General features: G+C 40.4%; 1 protein-coding gene across 2 annotated transcripts in view; it reads right to left on the reverse strand.

The window, feature by feature from the left end:
• Positions 1–11,633, reverse strand: part of AMOT (angiomotin) — an 82,957-nt gene extending 71,324 nt beyond the window's left edge. Inside the window, exons 1-2 of one of the 2 annotated variants that reach the window (XM_037821466.1) lie at positions 11,273–11,633; positions 2,906–2,983 (exon numbers count right to left, since the gene is read on the reverse strand). The gene's annotated coding sequence lies outside the window, so the exon portion shown is untranslated. Of the gene's footprint in view, positions 1–2,905; positions 2,984–11,231 lie in introns of both variants that reach the window. The other variant, XM_037821465.1, reaches the window with a different exon arrangement.
• Positions 11,634–23,393: the final 11,760 nt, after the last annotated feature.

The raw sequence follows: 23,393 nt of genomic DNA on the forward strand, positions 1-23,393 counted from the left end.
ACAAGTAACATAAGCAAAGCACACAAATATTTATAATAAAGGGGTAAAAATCACTCATCTCAACCCAAACATGATTAGCATTTTATAATATCCCCATCTTTTTTTCTATATGTATTTCTGTTTTTACAAAGCAATGAAATATTAATGTACATAAGTTTTGGATCCTAAATTCCACTTTATCATAAGCATTTTTTTCCATGTTGTTACACAGACTTTAAAACAAACATTGTAATGGCTGTGCAATAATCCATTAAATGAGTGTATCAAGATTCATTTACTCATTCTCCAATTACTAAGACATTTAAATTGCTTCCCGTTTTGTGCTAGATGAAATAATGTTATAAAAACATCTTTGTGATTTAGCCTTTTTCAATATCCTGGATTGTTTCCTAATGATAGAATCCCAGAAGTGAAATTAATGGGTCAAAGAGTATGAATGTTTTTAGACAACTCACTAAATAAAAAACTAGAAAAACACCAAAGCCCCATGAAATCTTTCCCTCATTTAATGAAAAGTTCTCCTGCTCTCATTTCTCCACCAGGACAGAACAGGGATCCTGGGAGGAAAAGAAGCCAAGAGAAGCAGCATAGTATCCCGGTGGCTTGCGAAATGGCAGAGTGGAATGTGGGCTCCCCTGTGAATCCAGCTTGCATGCACTTGCCCCAAACTGCCACCCAGCCAAGAAGCTAATTAGTAAAAGCATCAGGTGGGTTAGAACAGGTTCATGACTGTAATGGATTATATCACGTTTCATTTTTGCCCTTGGAAAGATCTGACAGTCAGCTTTAAGATATTCAGTTCTAGTGACCCAACCTGCTACATTGTGAGAATTAATTAAATTTGCTAGTAGCAAATAACTCTCTTCAATATATTTTAAAGGGTACAGTGCCATATAGAATTAAGCATACCATAACCAGTGTGCCTGTGTATGTACCTCTATTTTCAGCGACAGTTAATGTGGCACATTTAAAGTCAGCCCTGTTTAACATTATATGACTAAGCAGCAACTGTCTTAAATGGTCAATGTGTTATAGACAGAGGTTTATTTGCAGACCTGACCATAAAGGTCATCTTGTCCTAACTCAGGGGAAGCAATAGGCCAGGGATGTCCCCAGCTTAGCAGGAACAGAAACAACAGGTATCTCATTCCTTGGCTTCTTAGCCAGAACTCCCTGAAGAGGGCAGATCTTCTTCTATCTTCTCCTTGAAGGTTTTTCCCTAGTCCTTCTCCATCTCCCCCTGTCTTCATCCCTGCTCAATATGAAAAATTAATTTCCCCCTCTCTGTGTTCCTACTGGACATCTCTATTACAGCATTTACTCGCTGTATTTTCTACCAATATTTATTGAGCACTTACTCAAGCCAGATACCATGCTAGGCACTAGGGATGGAAAAATGAACAAATAAAACAGACTCCAGTCCTCAGTGAGCTCCCAGTCAAGCAGAAGAAGCAGACATATACCTACAATCCAATGGGAAAACAGAGGTATAAACATAGCTCTGGCAATACAGAAGGCTCTGCAAAAACTCTGGGCCACTGTCTCTCTAGCTAAGCCAACTTGGCAGGTGAACTCACTGCCCTCCCCCCTATGTGGGATCTGACACCCAGGGGTGTAAATCTCCCTGGCAATGCAGGATATGACTCCCCAGGGATGCATCTGGACCCCAGCATCGTGGGATTCAGAACATCTTCTTGACCAAAAGGGGGATGCAAAATGAAACAGAATAAAGTTTCAGTGGCTGAAAGATTCCAAATGGAGTCGAGAGGTCACTCTGTTGGACATTCTTATGCACTATATAGATAACACTTTTTAGGTTTTAATATATTAGAATAGCTAGAAGTAAATACCTGAAACTACCAAACTCCAATTCAGGAGCCTTGACTCTTGAAGACGATTGTATAACAACGTAGATTACAAGGGGTGAGAGTGTGATTGTGAAAACCTTGTGGATCACACTCCCATTATCCAGTGTATGGACAGATTAGTATAAAAATGGGGACAAAAAACTAAATGAAGAATACAATGGGGGGGATGATTTGGGTGTTCTTTTTTACTTTTTTTTTATTCTTATTTTCGCTTTTTCTGAAACAAGGAAAATGTTCAAAAAATAGATTGTGGTGATGAATGCACAACTATATGATGGTACTGTGAATGGCTGATTGTACACTTTGGATGATTGTATGGTATGTGAATAAATCTCAAAAAAAACTGAATTTAAAAAAAAGAAAAACTCTGGGCCAGCTGAGAAGAGTTTCTCAGAGAAAAAGACCTATGAGTTGAGTAGAAGACATGGAATTTGGTGACCAACTTGATGTTGGGGAAAAGGGAAAGGAAGACTCAAAGATAGGTTGAGATGTACATCTGGGAGTTAGCATAATGATGACAGCTTAGGAGTGGGTAGGATCACACAGAGTAGGAAGACCACAGAACCAAGGAAGAGGCCAAGGATGGATCCCTGAGAAAAGTGATCATTCAAGGGGCAAGCTCTTGGCAAATGTGTAGGTAAGCGATAAATTCCTTTATTTACCCCATAGCCATGTACCTTCAATCTAGACCTTGGAATACACTGCTCCAGGGACAGAAGTCCCCTTCTGAAATGCAGAGAGAGAAAAAGAAGTTAATTCTTGCCTTTTAAGCTTCTAAGTGCCTAGGCAGAAATCACTGCAGTGGGTTGAGCCAGGAATGGAGGTTGCTAGACTGTGAGCTCTTACAGGTCATGGGCTGGGTATATGATTTTTAATCATATCCACTCCAACACCTAAAGCACTAACTGATACATAAGGTGTGCTTAATAAATGCATATTAAGTGAATAACCACTTCCCAAAATCTATGGGTAGCAGCAACAGCAGGATAAGAGAATGAATGAAAGACATGGACTAACAATAACAATAATAATGTTACCTTTAGTTGCTCAGCCTTTCTTCTAAGGAGACAAAAGTGCTTTCACTTCTATTATCTTATTTGTCCTTCTCAGCAGCTCTGTGAGGAAATAAAGGCAGATGTGATTAATCCCATATTAAAATTGGAGACGCTCAAATCCAGAGCAGATGCCTATCAATAACTACTTTGTTTAAGGTTTCACTGTTGCTCAGTTGGTACCATCAGGAACAGAAACCAGCCTTGTGAATTCCTGTCCTGTGCTTGGTTACTAGACACTATCCTCTACAGATTTGACTAGCCAGTTTTTAAGAGGATAGTTCACAAGAGGAATTCATTGGGAAAGCAAACCCCCTTGGCACTCCAACTGTATCTTGAGCAAGAGAGTGCACTGCACCTAGAAGAAAATACTAAGATGTTTCCCTATGCTAACAATGGAATGGCTAAATGAAATTCCCAGTGGTGCTCCATGATCATAAAGCAGGAGCTTCTTGCTTTACTGTACCCCTTTTGAAGAGAGCCCCATCTGCATTCAGTCTAGGTTTTGTGTCTGAGTGGGGCTCAGGTGCTGACTGCAGGTGTGGCATCCAGCAGGTGCATGGACAGAAGCCAATGTTTCATATCTTCATACCAAAGGGCCTGAGTCACTCCCAAAAGGCAGAAGGAAGCCCCTCCTCCTCCTGCTGACTTGCAAGCACCAGGAACCTGTCTTGACTGAGTTGCCACTGCAAAACTAAACCTAGACCCTGTGTTCCCAGAAAGGGCTAGGGTTAAATTGGTTAAACAACTCATATAACCCAGCCAACTTTCTCACTCTCAGAAATTAGTGTTAGCATATGTCACAGGCATGACATTATGGAATATATGTACAGAGTGACTGTAACCTATGAGATATGGGGACAAGGGGGGGGCTACAGCACATCCACATTCCATCTTTAGCTACAGAGAATTTACTCTATTGAGAATGGCCTAAAACCTCAGGAGCAAGTACTCATCCCCCTAAAAAAACTAAGTACAGAAGAAAGAATGTGCTAGGAATCCTGTACTCCTGTTCACACCATAACCACATAACTCACACCATAACCGCTTAGCCTAGTCACAAAAAAATACCAGGTCAAAAATTCATCATATTCCCTTAATGGGAGGCTCACTGACAGCCTGAGGCAGACAGATTTTCTAGGAGGATAAAGAGGGTCATCAAAACTTTCTTAACTCCAAAAAATGTTTGCTTTAAAAGAATTCCCCTCCCCCAAACACACACACAGAGCAAAAAGAAACTAATTGTAAAAGAAAAAAAAATGTTACCTTAATGAAAGGGTTTCTTGTAATTCATTGTATTTCTCCAATTCATACGAGAAACTCAAATTAATCAGCTTTGGTTTACAGCCCAAGATCCAGAAAGTAAAACTGGCTACTAAACTAAAATGTGATCACTGTATATAAAATGAATGAAACAAAAATCTGGACTGAAAACTTAAATGTAATAAAGAGGAAATTAGATTTCTTCAAAACAGGCAATCTAAATAATTTTCCCCATCTGCGATTTTTATCTTAGTTTGCTAAGATGGAAATAATATCACTAATGCAGTGCAAACCCATGCCCTTTGAAAACAACCAAAATGAGTAAGTGATATACTAATTAGCTTCCTAATGTGGAAGGTTTTAATCGAACTATTCTATAACAACCTTCATCAAAGTTTCCAGGGCAACTTCATAAAAGGATTTCAAACCTGACCCATATTTTTATCCACTTAAAAATAATTCTCAATACATAGAAACACAAAAGCTCATTTCTCCTCAATGCTGCTAACACTCAGGCCACTCCATTTTCTGATGTCAGCAATCCCCTTCCCACAAATATTCCAAGTATGCACCACCGTCATTCTCCTTTCAATTATGTGGTTTCTCTGCTCCTTTACTGATTGACTCCAGGCCTCTCAGATAATGAGAAGCATATGCAGGGAAAATATGCTCTTAAAAAATATATACATCAGTTTCATCTGCATTATGAAGGGGGGGATGTTTATGGCAGATCATTTGTCCATATCAAAAGGATCATAATGTGAAGTGTGTTATGTGATATATAAAGGGGGAAAAAGATCAGCATAAATGTCTAAGGTTGGGGTGTGGTTATTGTGATTTTACATAACACCTATAAGAATAAAAGAGACCCCCAAATCTACTCTTTCTAGCTTGGGCACATTTGTATTTAATGTTATCTTAATGTTGCTTTGGGGGATATTTACATTCTAAGATACACATGGAAATGAGCCATGTATTGTATAGTGAGCATAAATATTCTATCATTAATAAAAACCAGCTGGGTATAAAACACTACAATGGCTGGGTTTCAGTTACTGGCTATCATCAGTATGTGTCACAAGCAAATATTACTCAAAACTTTCTCCCCTTAAAACACACACACACACACACACACACACACACAGAAATCTGCTTTACTATTTTTAATCTTCTGGTCTTCTGGAGGGGCTTTGAGGAAATAGCTAATTCCTATGGCATATTCCAACTAATGTCTCTTTTTGAAGCTATTTTTCATTTACCCTGCAGATGCTAGAGTCCTCCTATTTGAACCCCAATTTGCCACATAGTATGAAAATGTTTAATTAAAGAAATCTGAGAGGATCAATAATATGAATGTTGGGACAATCTTGTTATAGTCAATAAGACAATGGGGCAACAGAGGATATTGTATGTTATAAGAGAACAAAGCTCATTAAAAGTGAAAACCTGCTCACTGTTTTGCCATCAAGCAATTTTCATTCAGTGACCTCAAAGCATGTGCCCAATATGAAGCATACTTAAACACCTCTGTGAACTATTAATATTATTGCTTCCCAGAAGGGTAACTGAAATTCAAAACAGCTAATTCATTTACTCTTGGTCATATGGCAAGGCAGAGAGGAACTGGGCATAGAAACCTAGATTCTGGCTTTAAATCCCACAGCTGTTTCATGTATGTTTCAGGGAGTTGAGGTAATAGTGAAAGTGACTTTACAAATGTCAAGACAGGTCTACAGAGTTTAAAAAAAAAACACTGGATTTTCAAGAATTGCCTTAGGAAATATTAGCAAACTTATAGTCTGCATTTTCTCCATAAATACATATTACAAATTATTGTTCCTGTGTTTAATTTGGTACTTTTTCTGAGTATTAAAAGACCATTCTTCACTTTTCTATTCTGGTTAGAGCAACTTAATCTAATTTACAATGAGCTACTGGTTTCCAGGAATGAGTACATAAAAAGTTGGAGATCACATGTATACCATACCTTGGTTAACAAAGAACAATTAGAATAACTAGAGGACCATGTAACTGAATCTTCACTACAAGACCTCAAAGGAAGAACACATTAGGTGTGCGTTATTCTGCTGCACCTACATAGCATTTATTTAATTGCTTAAAATATTTAGTTTCCTTGCTATTTTTAAGTCTAATTTAAACATATTCATTATTTTCAAAGCCATAAAACAAACATGCTTGTGCTTTCATGCTTCCTCTTTCTCATACTACAAATTTCATAGACTACCTAAGTTTGTACTCTCTTGATGGGATGACATGATACAGTGATTTAAGAATCACTGCCAATGATTTAGACAAAGTTATACAGTGAATCCTCTTGTTTGTGCTTTAAAAATGGGGGAGCGATAACAGGAGATCAAGGTAGAAATAGCTTTGCTAGAAACATAAATAACCCCTAAATCACAGAAAGTGTTTAGGGATTACTTATTAAATCTGTTAGTCTCTCTTAATGTTCAAGAAAAAAATGTATGCGATTCTTCATGCATACCCAATCAGGTTCTGACTTCATTTCTCCATATAAGTCTACAAAGGTAAGTCTTAGGTGGGCTCCTATTTAAAAGCAACATTTTCTCTTCCTATGACCATAACTGTGTCAAATTCATGTAATTACAGGAACAAAGACTTGAAAGGAACTAGGAAAAATGAAAGTATTATTAGGATGATGGGATTCTTGATGATGCTTTGGGAAGCATCTTAGCTTTTAAGTTGGATATGTTGTTAAATTATAAAACACGACATATTCATATTGCTATCCCTTACAGGCTCTTCTTTTTACATCCAGATGACTACCTAATTGTATTTCTATCAAATGTTGCACCTCATTCTAGTAGGAATCATTCACATTCACACGCAACATCTAGGCCTCAGAAGAGAACAATAAACTCGTAAGAACTGGCTCTCAAAATCACCCTGTCCATGATTCCCAGGGGTGTCAATCTCCCTGGCAATGTGAAATGTTACTCCTGGGGATGAGTCTGGATCCAGCATCGTGGGATTGAGGAAGCCTTCTGGACCAAAAGGGGGAAGAAAATTGAAACAAAGTTTCAGTGGCTGAGAGATTTCAAATGGAGTCGAGAGGTCATTCTGGAGGTAACTCTTATGCGTTATATACATATCCGTTTTTAGTTATTAAAATAGTTAGAAGGGAATATCTGAATCTACTGAAGTGCAATCCAGTATCCTTGATTCTAGAAAGTGATCATGTAACTATATAGCTTATATGGTATGACCATGTATTGTGAAAACCTTGTGACTGACACTCCCTTTAGCCAGTGTATGGGCAGAAGAGTAATAAAATAAAGGCAGAAAAGTATAAATAATGGGGGGATGAGGGGTATTGGATGCTTTGGGTGTTCTTTTTATTTTATATTTTTATTTTGGGGGGAGTAATGAAAATGTTTGGAAATTGATTGTAGTGATGAGTACAAGCTATATGATGACGCTGTGAGCCATTGATTGTATACTCTGGATGGATTATATGCATAAAAAAGCAAGTCACACACAAAAAATCACCCTGTCCGACCCCCACAATTTGCAGGGGAAGAAACTTGCCAAAGTTATTAAACTGAGTTAATAACTCAGTTGATCCCAGGAACTAAGGGGGCATTAAACAGGCTGGCCATACTGCATTACTTTCCTCCATGGTGGGTTTCTGACCCCTTTTAACGTAGGGAGAACACCCTACATTACAGTTACAGTAACGTTACAGTTACAGTTGAGCCTAGAATCCAGACCCCTCTCACTGATAGACTCACTAGGAGAACTTATTGTAGATTATTAGATTTAAAATAGCATCAGTTACCATTGTTTATTGGAAACAATTTTCTGGATCCTTGGATTAGTCAAATAAATCAACTGTTGGAAGTAAAATCTTTTACCAAAAAGGGGTAGTCCCATCCTTAGACTTCTTCAAAATATGTGAAGTCTGATTTATTTCCAGAAATTGATACTAACCATCTTCTAACTCTATTAGATATACCAAAAAATTTTCAAAGGCAAAATTATGTCTTCACTAAATTCAAGCATTTCAACAAAATTTGAATGCCTTCTTTTATGCAATAAATAAGTTCCTGAGAAGGCTGATTTTTTTACATATCAAGTCATAAGTTAAAGGCATTAACTAAAGCCTGTTCTTTCAAAGAAACCTGCTGTGGATTCTTTTATAAAGCAAATGACCATCTATTTTTTTTCTTTCATTTTCTTCTTTTTTTTTTTCAGTCCAGACTCTGTGTGTTGTACGTGGAGAAGGTGATCTCCCTACGTTAAAAGGGGTCAGAAACCCACCATGGAGGAAAGTAATGCAGTATGGCCAGCCTGTTTAATGCCCCCTTAGTTCCTGGGATCAAATTTTAACCTTTGACTTGGGAGTGGAACCTTAGATTTTGGACCAAAGTCCACAAAAGACAGCAAGGAATGAAGAAGTAAGTAAGACTGAAGACAGCACATCATAGTAAACTCCCAACAAAAATTCCCAGAGACAGAACATCAGTGGAGCACAATTCTAAACAAATTGGTTTAGTGTCAAACAGCTCTCCAAACCCACTGAATCCATGGGGGAAAGAGGTGATGTAATAACAGATTTGTCCATTTACCATCTGAAAAGGCTCAGCCACAATCACACCTCTCTACACCCCTTTCAGAGGGTTTAAGCTAGGCTTAATGGGTGCAGAGGACAACTTCTTCCAGATACTCCCTAAGAATAGACTGTTCTCACACATTCAAAATGCTCAGTCTCCATGGAGGAGGCTACCTGGCTGCAAGCATTTCCCAAGAGGGAATATATCCTCTACTCCTCCTCATTGGCAATCGCTTCCCAAACAAAACAAAATAACTTCTAACCATCCTGAGAACTTCAGGGAACATTTTGGGGGGAAAGGAAAAAAAAAACCTCAAGAGGGGAGTAGGAGAGTGTGAGAAACTCCTCTTGTCTCCAGATGGGAAGAAAAAGGCCTTATAAAACTGGATCAAAGGAAGAAAGGGGGAAGGGTAAGAAGGACTGCTTAATTACAAAGACACCCCTTGGAGAGGGTTCTTATGAGAGGCACAGAAGCAGATGTACCCACTTAGAATTCTGGAACTCAAAGGGACCTCAAGGTCATAGCATCCATCCCTCTGCCTTCTGATTAGACTGTGCTCAAAGCATTCTAGAAAGAGTCTGATTTATTCTTTACTCAACTCTAGAAAAAGCAGCTCCACAAAACTCCTAGGTTATTCACTAGTCTTATACTACTTCATAAACCAGAAATATGATTTTAATTTCCAAATCCAAAACAGTATTACACATGAATAAAAAATTTGCCTTTCTCAAGTCTTTTAAATAGGTAAACAGACTCACAACTTTCACGTAAAAGTTATTATATACAGAAGTGTGGTCAGAGTTTACTTCATATCTAAACTATGAAGTTAGAAAATGCACTTTCAACTTTACAGAGCCACAAACTTTTCCAAAGAGAGAAGCATCTTAAAATGAAGCATGATGTAGTGCCAGAAAGTGTCTGTAAACGACACTGGATAAACCCATACAGAATAGCTGGAACCTGAGTTATCATCTGTAAATAGATGCAACTACTCTACAACCACCTGGCTATGAAAATGTCCCAGGCCAGTTATAAAATATAGTTTAGTCTTGCCAGCTCTCTTCCCTCCCAGCTGATATGAAACATGATATCCTTTAAAATTGTCACCTTATAATGTTCCTTCTCTTCTTCCCTGCTTTCTTTTCCACCATTAAAATCAAGCAAAGAAATTATTTAAAAATATATGTAATTTGTTTACAAATAAGTAATGGATCAGGGACATCTCATAATAGGTCTTTGAACACTACCATTCTCACAAGCTTGCTACACTTGCCCAATTGGTAATAGATGGGAGATTGGTAAAGTTGTATCCCATGTCCAAAATGGTATTTCAAACTATTCATAGCTACTATAAAAGGGTGCTGAGAGATCTGAGAAGGCTTCACAAAGGCTGGCATGAGAAAAAACTTGTCACAAAGCCTAGCTCAAGGAGACTTAAATACCCTTAGCTCTCCATCATTGAAGATTATGGTGACTAATTATCTTCCTTTCTGAATGTAAGAAAAGGGTTAAATTCATAAAAGTTTTAAAACTGCTTCCCAACTTTCAGTCTTCTCCGGGAAAGTGAGGTGGGAGGGGAACTAACCCAAATTCCCTGAGTTGTTGAAAAATTCTTTTTAAAATACATAAAAGAGATTGGAAATGCTGTTTTTCACTAACTTTCCCTTTCCTCACACATTTAATTGCATCTACTCCCTTGCTGCAAATTATCATTATATCATTATTGGCGATAATTTATCAGGAACTGCTAACGGTCCACAAAGACTGTCACTTTCCCACCCACTTTTCCTTATCTTCATTTTCATATATTGATGAAGCCCATTTTGCTGTTGAGGCACCAATGCACAGTGGCCCTAGTTTGGGGCCCTCAAGGCTACTGCATGGTCCTGCAAAAGTAGTTACTAACATCTTTGGACCTTATAAAATAGATAAGGGGCTACCTACGCCACCCTACGCTCCTACGCACATGCATAGGTACACCAAAAGGAGTGTAGCGTGGTAGATTACTCCCAGGCCTTAAGAATTCAACATTTATGGCACGCTGGAAAAGGGGAATGTGAGACCCCAAACTTACCCTAGGTCCCAGGAAAACCACATCTAGTGACCCGAGTTAAGCGCAGACATTAGTGCTGGACTAAATGTAGATACCCGGTCTTTAGTTCTTTGAGTGATTAATTACCAAGAGACTGACAAGGACCCCAGGAGGCAAGGAATTAAAGTGCCATCAACCAGCATCTCCTCACCAAAGGAGGACCCGAAAGGAACACACACTCTTTAAGCTATTTAACTTGCAACACAACCCGGAAAACTCACGGCCAACTGCAAAGAAAAGTAGAAAGCACGGGCATCGCCACACGCATCTAGGTCAACTCACTCACTCCGAGGGCACGACCAAGTTTATGCCACCACGGATTCCTACCCCAGTTCCCCGTGAAAAGTAACCACACTCCTACCCCTGAAGGCAACGAAGACAAGGTGAAGGTTCTCAGCTCACTCAGGTGGCTTTGATCCTTGACCGGCTGCCGAGGATGTGCAGGGGCGGGGTGGGGGGAGCCCCAACTCCCGGATGCTCCCCTTCTCGCTGCTCTGTTCCTGAGTTCCTTGGTGGCAGTGGACAGACAGGATACCGGGCCGAAGGGTGGATGGTCGGAGGCGACACAGACTCGAAGTGGGGGTGGGGGTAGAACTAGGGAAAAAGGAGACGAAAGAGAGCGGAGATAGAGGAATAATTCAGGGGGTCTACCAGCTTGGGCAGCCAGAAAGCTCCTCGGAAGGAAGGGGCGTGACAGCTATGAAGGCAGCTCCCGGGCAAAGGATGGGAGGTAGAGGAGGGGGGCGAATGGGTGTCTTTTCTTCTTGCGGTGAGCGGCTAGGACCGCCCAGGAGCAGGGGGTGAGGGTGGACTTGGGAGGGAGGCGGAGTAGAGGGCGGGGAAAGAAGGGCGGGAGTCTGCCTGGACCTTGGGGCGGGGGGGGGGGGGGCGCAGAAGGGAGGAGGGGCCAGTAGGCGGGGAACTTTGAAACAATTGAACCGCGGGGTCTGGGACCTCTGGCGAAAGCCGGTTCCCTCGTTCTCTCCCTCCTACTAACATAGAAAGACTCGGTTTCGGTAGCCCCAAGAGTCTACGCAAGGAGTGGCTGGGAGGAAAGAAAGGGTTCTGCAAAGACTACAATAATCCACGGTAATCGCGGAGCAGACTCGCGTGGGAGAGCCAGGGCAGCTTCCCGCCCCACGGCGGGAGGAAGAAAAACAAATAATGGAAATGCTGAAGAGCAGCTTCTATCTATCAAAGCCCGCTTAAAATAATGCAGGAAGGAGCAGCGCTCCTCCGTTTTCCTTCCCCTCTTGCTTCCTATTATTAGCAGTCCCCCACCCAGGTCACAGCTATATGAGAAACCCTCCTTTCTTCCTCCGCTCCCCCTAGCCTTCCCCCTTCCTCCTCCCATTCGCTCCTCAGCCGGGCTCCCCGAAGCAGACTGCGCAGGCAGCAGGGGGTGGGGTGGGCGAGGCTCTCAGGAGCCTCGGCCTCTTAGGCTGACTGGGAAGGCAGGCCTGGGCGGAGCGGTCCCGGAAAAGTAAATCCCACCCACAATTCTTTTGCAGTTTCCCGTTGGGGAGTCCTGGCCTAGGGTTCGCCTACTATTGGTCACTGGAGCTGTCAATCCAATCTTTTTGCCCTACCCGTCCTCAAATTTAATAAAACTAAACAGGAGGCTATTGTCTCCCTCGCTGTTCTCCCCCAGCTACTTCAGGGAAGAGAAAGATGAGACGTTTGCTTTCACAGTCTCGTAAAAGAGTGCGGCAGTGTGTCGGCTGATTCGGGTACACCCCTATGGCACTGTCCAGTCCTCTGGGAATAGGTAACTTTCCTTCCCGTTCATTCGTTACGTGAGGAGGAAGAAAAGGTACTTGAAGTATCAATGGGTTCACATTTCCTGGTTGCAAAAAAATTGAGATTGCTTAAAAACACGGACAGTTGAGAACACCAACCAGGGACACTGAAAACCCCCCATTTTACAGCTGGGAAAAATAAAGCAGACAGAAACAGCATAAGGGTGGCAGAAGAACATGGATTTTGGAACCAACGTAATAAATCATTTCGGTCTCTAGCAATTACTAGCTACTTGTGCGACTTTTGTTAAGATGATTAACTTCTCTGAGCCTTCATTTTCGCATCTGTAAATAAAGGCCATAAGATAAGCCCTAGTAACTTAATGGTATTGGTATGAAAATAAAATGAAATGCGCGTGAAAAATCTGTAAACTACAAAGCACTCCACAAATGTATGTGGCAGAGTCTCACGTGTTTGGGAATCAAATATTCTGCTCATGTTTTTTATACATTTACATACAAGGTGTTTAGAATTTGTGGCTTTGTTTTAAAAATCAACTCTTTTCCTACAGTTTTGGAGGTGGATATGGGTTGGCTTCCTGCAGTAAGAAAAATGTTACCCTTTTTCTAACCAGGGTGGGTGAGATTTCTTTTTTAAACAGTTCTGCAGTGGCGTGGTGACCTAAATCTATTGTGGTGCTGGTACTGAAAGAGGAAATCATGCTGTGTATCTCCGAAGTGAACTTGAGAAAACAAATATGAGAGAACATTTACCATGGAAACCACCATTCTGTACAGATCCATATTTGCTAGAAAATGTAACAAGGAGGAAGCATGTCTAAATGTAAAGGCCTTGACAACGGAGTTAGTATAATGAATTCATGCCAATGAAAGAGTGACATCCAATTCAAGCCTGCCTAATAGGAGCCACGGATCATGGCATGCAAGAGGAAGTGTGCTCATAGGAAACATTATCTCACTGTGAGCAGAGTCTCAAAATATAACTCTGGGTGCAGGAAAAGGAGTGGGCAGGTAGCATGCCATCAACAGAATTGGGTAGCCTCCATATACAAAGTACTCTGCTAGGGGCTGCCAAAAGATTCCGAAACAGGAGCATGGGTATGATTGATTCAATTTATGTGTGAGTTGAAGTTATTTAGGTGATTTTTCATGGAGAAAGTGAATTGTTGTGTGTTAAAGCATGGAGAAACCTGGTTTTGTGAATCAAGGGAATATTATTCCAGCCTTGTTATTTGGAGGCATGAGCAAGAGAGCTATAATGAGTGGGTATACGCTGGAGAACTACTACTGATCAGAACAGTAACATAATACTTGTTAAAATTAACATTGCTGTTCAAATGGAAAAGGTAAAATATGTACACAGTAAAATTAAAATTAAACAATACTGAAAGTAGTATGGCAAAAAGTACCTCTTTACTATTCCAGTGCCAGAGTCCCTTTAACTCTATGGCTGTGTGTAATCTCCTTTTTGCCCCTTACAAGTGGAATCATCAATCACTACACACCTTGCACTTCTTTACTCAATGATATATCTCAAATATCCTTCCATATCAGGATAACTACCTTCATCTAATTATTTTTCATAATAGCTTGGTATTCCATTACATAGATATACCAAAATTATTTTAATCAGCCCCCTATTGAGTGGTGATTTAGACCTTTCCCACCTTTTGCCATTGCAGACGTTGCTGGAAAAAACTCTTGGCAGCAAAGATCTGGTAGCTGTGTTTGTAAAATGTCTGCCCCCAGCCTTGATGCTGCCCTCAAAAGATTTTCCAATCTGTCTTCTCCACAGCTACCAGGGCCTTCATAGGGTGGAAAACCTCAAAATGCCTAACTCCTTTCACGCCACCTCCTCCAATCCTGGTGTGGGCATCCCTGTTCTCCTGAAACTTTGAATTTTGATGGAATAGAATTAGCAAAGCTGGGAAACTAATGGGGAATCAGACCAAGCATGAGTCACCTCTTAGCCTGTGGTAAAGAACAGATTTTTTGGAACCCCTGCTTTACCCAGGTCTTTCAAGCTTCTTAGGTGTACCTTCTCTCCTGCCACATAAGACTTCGTATTTGTTTTCACACTGAAAACTCTTCAGTTTGTTTAAACCGAGTTTGAATTTAAAGCTATGCATTGCCTGCACAATTTAAAAGTGGGGGGGTGGGGGAGAGTGGGAGGCCAACATCAACAAACATTGATTGAGCTGCTATTATGGGCAAGACTGGAAAAACAAAGAGGTATGAGACTTGGCTCCTGCCTTCAAGGATATATACATGCAAACATAACTAACAAGCATATGCTAAGTGCTAAATGAACGGTATTGACAATAAAAGCTGTGCAAGTTGAGAGAAGGGAGAGAAAGCTAGTTTCAGGGAGTGAGTTTATATAGCAAACTAGGCCACACACATTTAACTAATCCCCACAGTATCCCTGTGCCTTCATATCCTGACTATAAAATATGGAAAACCCTCTGGGGAATACCAGGAGAATTAGCCACTAACTGTGAAGCACCTGTTTAGATACTGGGTTTCCTAAGTGTTGCACATTAAAATCTCCATATATCGATATGGAAAAAAGGAGAATCTTTTTAAGCTTATAAGTCAAGAGTCAGCATCTCAAACTACCTGCCCTGTTTGACCTTTTTTCCCCCTTAAAATTCAACTCGTCTTTTAAAATGCAATAAAAGTCAACATCTGCACTTTGTTGGCAATAGTTTTTCTCAATGTACAGGAAAAGTAGGAAGGAGAACAGAGCTTATAGTCCCTAACCTCTGGCTAGGTTCTTCTTGAAGGAAAGACCACAAAATCATAGGGCTTAAGCACTGAATGACACTCTCCCCCACCCACCAAGCCAGCTGGGAGTGTGGAATGAGTAAATTTTCCTCTAATTGCCTGGTGAACAACTAAATCATTTAGGTGGATATGAAAAAAAATAAAAAGCAGAGGCAAGGGAAAATCCTCAGGATTTATGTCTGTACATAACACCGCCTCCCCGCCAAAAAATGTTCTGCAAATATGTTAGACACACACTGGAAAAGCAGCCTGCTTATTTATGACACTTGCCCTGCACATGCAAAATCCAGCTGATCAGAAAATAGCAGCTTTATTTTAAGAGGAAAAGAACAAAGAGACACATATGCAGTACAAGAATTCTGTTAAATGTTCTTCCTTTTGGATACCCATCCTCCCCTCTTCCACTCTTCGCAATACATAAATGCGCACACACATACACACACACACACACACCATACACACACTTGGTCCAGACACAGGAAGCTTGAAGCGTGATCCATGTGAGGAAAAAAGCAGTGTGGAAATTCAAGCAACAACACCAGAACTGTGCTCCAAGGCCAAGACTTGTTCCAGCATTTGGAAGCCAAGTTATTCTTGGGGTACTTGTAGGCCCCATCATTTTGGAAGTAAATTGACTATAGAAAAATAAAGCTGCCTCTAAGTCTATTCCCCAAGCACTTCCTAGGGTCCTGTTTGAGTAACCTGGCTCCACCTCTTTATGATTTATGCAGGACTTCACTTTTGCTTAACTAAATACCATATCTCCTTCAGCAGTTTGAGTTTCTGGAAAGGCTCAGACTGTCCATACTTCTCAGTAGAGTTTGTTTGCAAAGTCCTAGGTTAACTGGAGCAAGAGGGAGGTGGGGAGGTCGAGGAACTCACATCAAAGTTTATACTCTGAAAGGTGGTGGGATGAGAGGGAGAATATAATTCTGAAAGAGGGAAATCAAATTATTGAACAGAAAGCACTTTAAATTTACAAGGTGAGCACGATTTAAAGGAAGTTCATTCTATGACATTGCCCTTTGCAAATAAACTCTTGAATGATAGGTGCCTTTTCTGTTTCTGTAGTTGCCAGAGAGTCTGAGAGTTGTTATCCCAATTGGAGAAGAAGGTGGCTGTAACTGGAGTAGAGATTTATCTTCTGGCACACCGCCCCACTTTTAGAGCTATAGGACAAAGGTAGGTAATGCCATTCTGATGTGATATAAGGCAGTCCCACCTTGCAATTCCCAAGCACCCTTCTTTTCAGGTCTGCCATACTCCTGTGAAATTCACAGAGGAAATGCCCTCCCTAAAGTGCAAATAAGCAACCTGGGAAGGGTTAAATACTAAGCTGTCATTCACGTGCTATGATGGAAAGGGTATAGGCTTTTGGAGTCACTTAAGCCCAGATTCCAGTCACAGCTCCCCCACTTACCAATGAGGTAAATTATGTAATCAGCCTGGGCCAGTTTCCTCATATGAAAAATAGGAATAATAATTTCTCCACCATAAAGGATTGCTGTGACCCTCAAGAGATATAGCATATTTAGAGTCCTTATCATGATGCCTGGCATATATTAGTCACTTAAGAAGGTTTATTTCTTTACCTTCCTCTATTCAATCTTTTTAAGGAACTCCAGGGTGTAGGACAATGGATCTGCCTTGTGTCTTACAGTAATCAAGAGCTCTTAGCTGTAAGGCCCTCACAATCCCTCTTTCTTATTAACCTCATTAGTTCTGCCCTAGTTCTGCCATTCACTAGCTGTGTGACTTTAGACAAATTTTGAACTTTAACCTTATTTGTAAAATAAGGATAATTAAGAGCACCTATTCATAGGGTGATGGTGAGGATTAGATGATGGCCATATAAAAATATTAGCAGATGTTATTTGTAATATTTTGTAAAATGGCTGGCTAGGGTTTACTTTTCAACCAAGCATTTTCTAATTTAAACCAGTAAATGATTTTAGCAAGATAGTAGGAGTGTTGAAAATCCTTAAACAAATGACAGCTATGATTCCTGGTCTTGGCTGAGGACTTTGGGGTGGTGCTGGAGCAGCTGGATCCATTTCATTTCCAGGGTTTGGAAAGCAACCCCCCCCCCCCCAGATTCTCACAATGTTTTGGCAGAATGCAAGTGAAAAGAGGGACTCCTAGGGAATACTTCAGGAGATCCTGAGATAATAAATATTCCAGCTGTGGAGCCTTGGCCTGGTACACTCAGGCCCCAGCTCTTTTAATTCTGCACTTTTCTCCTCCCTTAGAACCGTGTACACACTATTTTTTATGCCTAGGAACATTATACATGCCCCTCTTCATCCCACTCTCTTCCCAATCTTCACGTGGCTAACTTAACCCATTCCTCAGGCTTCAACTTAAATGTCACTTCTTAGGGAAATATTCCCCAAGCAGCAACTTGCACTTCAGTCTCCCATTTATCTTTAAACAACCATCTGAATTGTATATTCCATGTGATAAACTGTATGAGAAGTGGTTTTAATAAGTAAATAATATTTAAATTCTTCAATGGGTAAATTATTTAACTTTTTCCCCAATTTAGTAAACTTTTTGGTCCAGGAAGAAGCTTCATGCTTATTCTGTGGCTGTGTGCGCCCCCTGATGCTCTCTTACCTACCCCTCATACCCATGGCCTGGCCAGAGTTAATAATTTTTTAGGATTATTCCTGCACAGAGTGATGATATTGAACCAGATGATCTTTAGGATTCCTTGCAACTGTTAAGTGATAATTGTCAGAATGCTGACTGTTTTCTGAATGCTGGAGTGGGGAATTATATCAGAAGTGTCATCCACATCCAACTGCACCCATCCCCACTCCAGTTCCTTGATCTTGGTGTATAACAAGGAATTTTGAAGTGTGGTTAGGAAATGTGGGTGTGATTTGTTTAAGCAGAAGGTGGTGTGTTTATTTGGTACCTCGCAAATAAGTGCTATGAGATCAAAGGGAAAGATGAATTCAGGCATGGATGATAGGGAGTAGATTAAGGCATGATTGGTTGACTTGCCTTTGATGGCAAAAAATGATTTCAGATGATTTTATGAATGGTGTCACTTCCTGTACCCCCATCAGAACTATAAATCTGGCATAAATTTTCCGAAGGGAAGCATAGTATGGTGGGAAAAAAAAGAGAAATTTAGAAGCAGATAGAACTGGGTTAATTATCTGGCATTCAATTGTTTGTGTTGTGTGACTTTGGTTAACTTTTCAAGTCTCAGTTTTCTAAAATATTCATTTAACAAATATGTATTGAACACCCACTAGGTGTTAAACACTGTTCAAACATTTGAAATGCATTGGTGTATAACAAAAGAAAAACCAAGCCCTTTCAGAGCTTTCATTTTGCAGGAATGGGGAAATGGTGGGTAAATATTTAAAGATTTGTGAGGATTCATGACATTGTTCACATAGTCTTGGAACATGATAGGTACTCAGTAGAAAGTACCTATTACTATATTTTAGTAAAGCACCCACTATCTGTTAAACTTAAGTGAATCCAGGTAATTTCTAAACAAGGGGTAATAAGAGACTTTAACAAAGTACTTGAGGTTCTTGCCATATATTAATAGCAGGTGGCTTGTGTGAGTTTTTCCATTGTAATTGCCAATATATATTTTTTCTACTATGGATTCCTCAGTGGCAGCCTCTTAGCCCAGGGTGGCCCTAAGCAGTGGGTTTAACATCCATTTGAATAAATCTCCCTCCTTCACTATCTCCAGGGGATCAAAGAGGAGGAATCTGGGGACATGTCATTTCCCTACAACACCCCTTGCCATGCCCCTACCCAGGTGACATTAACCAACCATTTAATATAAATTAGATGTCACATCTCTCTACTCTCAGAGCCCTCTTTGTAGAAGCACAGCATGTCAGGAGCGGCGGGGGCACTGCTCATAGCCTTTCCTGACTCATAGTTTCTAGCTTGATAAAAATTTGTGATTTTTACCCTAGTGCAGAACAACAAACCACGACTTATGTTGCACAATTTATGTAGTTAATTTCACGAAGCGTCATATTTCATGTGCTATCGTGTTTCCAACATTTCAATAACGCCCCCCTCCCTCAGCCAGGGGCGGGGCAGGCATTAAGTCAGCTTGTTCCTGGAGGCATATTGTGTTGTGGGCCTGCAGCAGTATTCTCCCTAGCTTCCTGGCCCTTTCCCTAGGTTTCAGTTCTCATCCTAATGTCTATCTCTGTTATATTACTTACCACATTGTTTTGTAGCTATTGATTCCCTGTGTTCCCAACTACATTGCAAATAGCCTGAAGTCAGGGACCATGTCTCATGCCCTGTTGTATCCCCAATGCCTAGTACCAGCTGTATCTGGCACATAGTGGGTACTTAGTAAATATTCGTTAGATGAAGAAAACATGCAGTTCAGCTTGATACACGTTTTTGTGTAAATGAGTTTTTTATAATTCTTTTCAATTCCCCAACCTATTTCACATTTAACTCTAAGATCAAAGCTATTTTTCTCAGCATTTGCGGTCAACTGAGCAGGCAGAGGCATTGCACTTTTGCAGATGAAAAACTCACACAGTCATCCCAACCCCATCTTGGTGGCTTTCCCAGGTCACTCTCAACATTTTTCTAAACTCAATTGCCTGTTTCCTTGGAGCACAGACTCTGGAGTCAAAACTTTTTCAATTTAAAAGGCTTTCCAACTCACAGTCCTTTAAAAGCCTTAAGTTATTTTTTTAAATAATTCCACCGTCATCATCTTCCAACTATTCATTTGTTCCCCCCACCTCCAGTTCCCAAGTGGGTTACCTCTCCCAGGAATGTATTTCTTTTCCAGTTATTTTCCTCCTTGATGTTTTCTCAATAAGAAGACTGTATAAAAGAAAACTGTAAAAATAGCATTAGATTTGGATCCAAGAGATTTGAGTGTGGCCCTGCTACTTACAAACTGTATAAACTCAAGCAAGTAGCTTAACCCTTCTGAGCCTTAATGTCTTCATCTGTAAAAATTAGGAGAATAATCTGTCATGTCTTGGTACTACCCTGGCTTGTTGTGAACTTCAGATTAAACAGTGGTGGCTAAAACGCTTCAGAATATGAAATATATGCTTATTTTCAGGACACATAAGTTTAGTGTGGTTACCACCCACGCTACTCCCTCCATCCACCTGCCCGCCCCCTCCTTAAGCTGCAGCTGGGTTGAGGACATTGTTCTTCCTATCTTCTTGACATGTTGATCTTGGTTTAGGACTTTCTGCCTTCAGGCCTTTTCAGTCAGCATCTTGGGGGAGCCCCTCCCTTGGTTTCTCAAAAATATATTATCAGGTGGTCTTTAGGTACCTTTTAGATTCTACCTTCAGACTTACTTTGTACTTCCTAGTGAAAAGTGGTTCCTGTGGGGGATGAGGAAAAGGGAACATTTTCAACTTTTCACTCTTGCACCAGATCTCCCAGGTTCCCCAGACTCCAATTTTTCAGGCATAATTTCTTTCCATCCATCAGGGTGTATTTTAGACTGCTCCTAGGCAGGTAAGTTGCATTTTACAGAGATTTCACTTATTCCCAAAGTATAGTCTCAGCTGGTTAGTAAATATAAAGCCCAGGACTTCCCCTGCCTTTATGGTCAAAATACACCCTCAGTGTTTGCCTTTCCTTGACCTCAGCTTCTAGAGCACATTTGGGTCTGCTCTAAAATCTCCTTAGGGAGTTACCCAGCTTTAATTTGGCTAGATGCTTAGTGACCTGTTGAAATTACGCTCGCCAATTTTTTTTTCTCTTTGAATAGCTTTTGCACAGACTGTTGAATTTACTTACACCTGCCCCTCCTCCAGCTAGTTTTTCCTGATGGGAGGGAGTGGTTACCTTATTGCAGGTGTAGGAGCCCTGGTTAGTTAGTCTTTGGTTTAGTCTTTTCCTCATTCAGAATCCTCTTTACATTTACTCTAGAGGGCTTCCACTGTTGATCCTGCATAGTTAACCTTCCTATAATAGGTGCTCAATTAGTATATTTCAAATTGAAATTGAATTGAAATTTATACAAATACACCATCTTCTAGAGCAAGGCTGGGCAAACTACTATGTACCTGGTGGCCTGGTTTTGTACAGCTCCAGCTAAGTATACTTTTTACATTTTATAAAGGTTGTTAAAAGAAATAACGAAGAATATGTGACAGAGATGGTAGGTATGTAGCTCGTAAAGCCCAAAATATTTACTATCTGGTTCTTTACAGAAAAAGTGTGCCAACTCCTCGAGTTTTCTTCAATATCTAAAAACAGAGTTTAAAGCAGTTTTAGTCTTTTCTCCCAAGTTTACAGGAAATTTCTGACTTATTTGTCTCCATGTCTTATGATCTCATCTATCCCTTCTATTCAATAGCTAGTCTAGTCATAAAGAGTTTAAATGGTTTATGTTCTACCCCCTGAATTCACTTTTCATTTCTTTCCCAGAGAATAAACTAACTTCCTTTGGTAAGACCAGTTTCTTGCTCCCTCCTACTCTTGCCTCTAATTGATATACCTTTGGCTTTGGTGGATACTTTGGAAAGTGATAGCTCCTTGCTCATTTTCACAGTCCCAGAAAAATGCTCAAGGTAATTTGAAGACGGAGCAGATGTTAAGTAGGGGGAGATATTTGTGGATGACTAAACTATGAAGACTTAAAATCCCCCTGCAAATGGAGACTGACTCTGTTTCACCCACAAGGAAATTTATTTCCATAGCTCTTTGGAAGAAGGCAAGATCAGTTTACTAGGGCTCAGCTTACTCAGCTTACTCAGCAGAAGGTCTAATCTCCCCTGTTAAATGTATTTTCTGCTGAATTTAATCTTACTTTCATTGGTTTGCCTTGTGCACTACCTTCATAGTTACTGAGGATGGGCCACACCTAAAGAATGCTGCTAAACACAAAGAACATTAGCATTTAGTCTAAAAGCAAATACTTCCTGAATGCAAATACTTTTAGGTAGCTAGCATGTGATTGGTGCCATGTGAGTATAAAAAAGTCTAAATCTGGACCCAGCTTCCCCACACCCCAGTGTCACTGAAGAAAAAAATGCTTAAATAACTGTGCAAGAAGTTCTATGATACAGTGTAGATGAGTGAATAGCCCCATTTTCAATAGTCTCTCTTGATTGTCCCATAGTACACATATATTTGTCAACTTTCCATTTCGTTCTGAATATATGTTTGCCATAATTATGCTTGCTGGATTAGGGAAGAGAAGGAAGGGAGCTCTAGCAGCTTTGATTGGCAAATAAGGTACACAGTAGACATTTAGCGAAAATCCCTTGAATGACTGTAGGTGAGATTAGGTAAGGGAGGGGATTCTAAGTTCATGGAACATCATTAACAAAGATTTAATATCTAAAAAAGTCTGGTTTGTTTGCAGTGTGAGTAAACTGCCCTGGTTGGAGCAGACAGTTTGTGTAGAGGCATAGGGAAAGATGAGTTCCACTATGTAAGGTGGGACCATATTTTGGAGGAACTTGAATGCCAGCTAGAACAATTGGAACTTGTTCTTTGGGATGTTTTGGAGGAAAGATTGATGAAAGTAGTGTTTTATGAAGAATAATCTGGTGGTGGTACAGAACAGCTTAGAGGGTGTAAAAAACCGGAAGCTAGGAAGACTTTACAATGCATCAAGAACAAAGAATGCCTGGAGTATGCAACCTATTCATTCTTTCCAATTCTCCTTGGTGCATAAATTCTATTTAGCTAGGGAGCAAGATCGGCAAGCTCCAAATTTGACTTTCTTGGATCTTTTACCATCCCCTGAATAACTTAAACACTGCATCACGTTTCACAACCAAAGTCCACGCACCTCTGCTGGATCAAGAGCAGCTAGACTGAACTGGGAAGCCACAATCAGCTGGTGGCCAAGACCATGCAAGTGTTTCAAAGATAGCTGGAAGCTCCTCTGCCTTAAAAATTCCTCTTCTACCTGCTCTGGAGGATTCAGAAGCCAAAAATATCTAATAATCTCATAGATAGAACAACAAGGAACATGTTGACTG

This window comes from Choloepus didactylus, chromosome X, assembly GCF_015220235.1.
Source record: "Choloepus didactylus isolate mChoDid1 chromosome X, mChoDid1.pri, whole genome shotgun sequence".
NCBI classification, from domain to species: domain Eukaryota; kingdom Metazoa; phylum Chordata; class Mammalia; order Pilosa; family Megalonychidae; genus Choloepus; species Choloepus didactylus.